Here is a 4767-nt window from a genome sequence, read left to right on the forward strand (position 1 = left end):
AAAAATTCTATAATAGCGCTAGTTTATTCAATACGATAAGGTATCATGATAAACTGGAGAAACGTATTATTTATTTTTTGTTCCTATTCTTATCTTTCATTCTGTGAAAACAAGTTAGTTCCAATTTGTATTAATTACTTTAAGAGTACAAAATCAGTAGTGATGGTACCAATATAAATGTAAGTTTTTATACTGAAAAACTTATTATTCATTAAACAATGTAATTAGTGAATGAAGCCATAAAACAGTCCATGGTAACAAACTGTAAGTAAGGAGCGAGTCGGTCCAATTGTAGCCAAAACTGTAAAAACAGAGTTTTAATAGCGATAGATACATGTAGAAATTCATTATGTAATGAATGTAATGTAATGAACTCATGTAAAATTCATTAAGTATAATGTTACTCATCAAAAGCTACTAGCCTGAAAAATCTCTGTGATTTTGGAAAAAAGGGGGTTTACCCCTAAAATGGTCAAAATACTTTAAAGAAAATCACATCATCAAATTCAGCGTATCAAAGAACTCCACGGTAGAGATTTCAAGTTCCGTCTGCAAAAATGTGGACCTTCGTATTTTTTGTAAGAAAAGAAACCATCACAGATGCGTGTCTTTTTTTTCCAGGGGTGATCATATCGAAACAATGATACTAGAAGATTGGGAGAGAGCTCTTTTAAACAAAAATTAACAGTTATATTGTCCCTTTTAAGTGACCAACAAGATTAGAGAGCAGCAATCCCTCTTTTCACTCCCCATTTTTCCCCAAAGCCATCTGATCAAAATTCTTTGACAGCCATTTTGTTCAACATAGTTGAAAGGTCAAATAAAAATGCCTCTGAGGATCCGATGACCCCCTAGAGTCTCTGGAAAGAGAGCTATAAGTTATGAATTTGGCCATTGTCTACATATAGTTTTATATTATTGGGGTGTATACAGACATTTTCTAGAGGAGGTGGGATTTCTTCACGAAGATCTTCCACGGGGAGAATCTTTTGTCGGTTTGGAAATTTCTGGGGATGAAATTTCCAGGTGAAATTTTACATGGTGGAGTTTTCCAGAATTCCTCTTTGAAATTCATTTTATTTGTCTTACTTTCCTTTTGCGACTCATTTTCCATTTGAAGATGTTTCGTGGGAATGATACAAGGACAATTTTCAGACCAGTTGGGATTGCCCAAGAAATTTTTCTGCGAGGGAAGGGATTTTTTGCGATTCTTCATGGGGGACTTTTTCACGGGGAAAAGTTTCCAATGAGAAGGAGGGAGGTCTTTAGGGAACACTTCTCCTCGGAGGGGGATAACCGGCATGATTTGAGAAACAATCAGAATGGAGGAGGAGGCATATTTCCCCAAAATATTCGAAAAATAAAATTAGAAAACAACAAGTTTATTCAACTGAAAATAAGGAGCATCTTTAAAACTTAAAATGAACAAAAACTATTCGTTATTGAGAGGACTGCCCCCTGCTAAATATATAAATCTTTACATTAAAGTTTTATTTATTTTCTTAATTCTTTAAGAACGACTTTCGAAACATAAGAGCCTTTTAATTCGAATAAATTTTTTTTTTAATACTAACTAATTTTAGAATATAGAGCAGGGGACAGAGGAAAGTGAGCCCCCCTCCCCAACTTAGAGAATTATTTTTGTTAATTTTGAGTTTTAATGGTGCTCCCTAGTTTCAGCTGAAAAAACTTGTTGTTTTTTCTAATATATAGAAATGAACTATTTCAAAATTGCGGTTATTTCAAAATAAAGGGAAATTTTTTTTTCGATATCGAAAAAACGACCGAAGATTTACATCTTAAGTTTCATAATAATGATTTGCAGAGTTTTTTCCATGCAAATATCCATGGAAAAAAACAACAAAGAACAAAAAAAAGCGGAAGAAAAACAAACAAAAAACACCGAGGATAACCTTTAAAGGCTGGTTAGAAGGGTTAGTTTGATTTTTTGGCGGTACATGATTTAGTTTTTGAACACTGAGGATGACTAGTAGAAGTTTTGCCAAAATTTCTGATTTGCTTCTGTTATTCGAGGACTGAACAATTTCCTCACTGTTGTTTTTTTTTTTTTTATTTCTTCATTTTTTTCGTTTTTCGTTTTTCCGTAGATCATGCATAGCGAGGGTGATCTCAGAACCTATTTATATAGATGTCATCAGCTCCGAAAGAATGCCAAAAGAAAATTCATCTCCCCCATAAGACTATCTGTCTATTTTTATTCAGTTAGCCAGAGTCATAAGAGGGCATACTTGACTTTTCTTAAAACCTTATCTTTTCGACAGATATACCAAAGGTTCCCCTGTAGAAAATGTGTTTTTCTATTTCACAGATTGGCAACATGTAAAAACGATAGGCAGATTCTGTGAAAAGAAATATTGTCTCTATATCTAATCTAAGGTGGCTATTATGCTGGTAGCTGGTAGTGGTAGTGGTCATCTTACTCTTAATTCATTTCTAAGATTTGTCTCGTTAGTTTGCTGAACCAATCACTCTACAGACCCCTTGAGCTACGTTTCACAAGCAATTATACCAATCACTCAAGGCTTTACGATAGTAATAGTTGGTCTGGCTCAGGTTTTACGCCTTCAGTAGTAAGAAAGGCAATAAAAAAACGAGTAAAAATTTTATCTTGTGACAAAAATAATCAAATTCCCGACCAAAACCATCGCTGTGCTGCCCTCGGTGCAACAAAAATAGGAATGAAGCCCAGCAAACACGACAAAAAGACGAACATCAAAGGAAAAAAATTAAAATGACAAGTCAAATCTCCGATTGAAATGTGACATGATGACTGAATGACAACCCTGGCTAAAGGATGAAAATACATATTTTGCTCAAGAATCCATTTTAGAAAAGTCTTGTCGTTGTTTTTTTTTTTTTTGTATTTATGCAATGCAGGTGATTTTTGCATTGTTCATAGCAGTTCTGGCAAAAGAGTACTTAATTAAGCTCCATTTAGTCCATTGCAGGCGTTCAAACATTTTTAGCATCCTAGAATCTTATTCTTTGATTATGATTTTTAATCCTTTAAGGAGTAAGAAATTATCCTTTAAAGGGCTAAATTTGGGTGAATAAAAGGATCAAGGATCAACGAAAACAAATTTTGCTGGCAAAAATCGGACTTGTTTAAGTCATGCTTGATCAATATTGTGTCAAACTCTTATTTCACTTTTGTGCAGTATTACCCTTTCACAGAAAAAAGAAAGATTTTAACGTGGCTCGTAGTTTAATTTTCTTCATACCTTTAAAATATTCTTAGTTACCTTCAACGGCTCACAAACTAAGTTCAAACCAAAGCATATATGTAAAATGTATGGGTTTCACAACAGAAGTATGATTTTCATACAGTCCTCAAAAAGCAAAACTCTTGGAGAGGTTAAAAGCTTGGTCAATCTTCAATTGAACTGTGACAAGGTGACTGAGTGAAAACCCTGGATATAGGATGAAAAATGCATCTTTTGTTCAAGAATTCATTTTAGAAAAATTTTGTCATTGTTGTTAATTTGACGGTCAAGCAAGCATTTTCACAGTGAGATTTGTAATAATCCTTTGAACAGATTTACAGCATCAGAATTGTCATTAGGTTGCGAAGTAATTGATATACTAGCTTATTTTTTTTGTCATCCGAAAGGTACTGCATGTTACGATTTCTTTGCTTAATATCCAGTACCCTTCAAGAAGCATAAACTAGGAGGTGATAAGAAAAATTCATTTGCAATAATCTGCGGAGAATCTGGAACCACGGAATGGTTTCCCTACGAATGTTCGAAGATGTGACAAGGTCTTGCTGAAAATCATTGGTTATGTTGCTGCTTATATGCCAAATTATATTCTCAGACCACACTGCTTTTCCATTTACGAAAAATTAAGCAGCAAAATAACGGGTTTTAATTTCGACAAAGCAGTGAACAAAAATAAAATATAAAAATTACATTTTAACCAAAAAAATAAAAAATACTCCGAATATTTCGGCCTCACGTCCGGGAGCCTTTCTCAACGGAAAAAAAAAATTTAAACCGACAACTTAAGACTTTTTTAAGACATCACAAGAAAACCATGACGACTAAAACACAACGAACAAAAAATATATAAACAATAAAATAAATAAAAACAACTCACATTATAAGACAAAACTCCCAGCACTGATGGTAATAACTTTAGAACAAAATCAGAGCAAATGTTTATAATGAAACCAATGTTCTTTTCCTTTGCAACAATTGGTGTATAAATGGGAATCTATTAAAAATAAAAATAATATTTACATGAAGGAAACAAAAGAAGGTCACCCAGCCCCAGATCTAAAAATGAAACAAATTTATGAATTCTAAATTGAATGGATTTTTTCATTTGCTTGTTTAGCTGCATTCTGTTGACTTCTCACAGCATTGATCTTGCTTTGAATTTCGTTCGCAAGGTTATCACTTGTTTCAGGACAATTATGTAAATCAATACTCGTTGAAATTTTTAACTGTTCTTTAATTAAACTATTGTAAATTTAATCTATCTTAAAATCCCCTTCATCTCTATTAATACTAATACCCCCACAAGTAATCTTTTTTATTTTTATAATTTCTCTGAAACTTTGTAAAAGCTCTACAGACTTATCAATCATTTTTGTCTGATCAAATAAAATATTGTGATGAGGAAAATTATACACGTGTTCCGCTATAGCGGATTCAAATGTTTCAGGTTTTTTTATTATGTCTTAGCGAGCAATCTATCACATTTTTGTGCTGTTGCAGCCTATTTTGTAAATTCTGCTGTGTT

This window comes from Artemia franciscana, chromosome 3, assembly GCF_032884065.1.
Source record: "Artemia franciscana chromosome 3, ASM3288406v1, whole genome shotgun sequence".
Taxonomy (NCBI): domain Eukaryota; kingdom Metazoa; phylum Arthropoda; class Branchiopoda; order Anostraca; family Artemiidae; genus Artemia; species Artemia franciscana.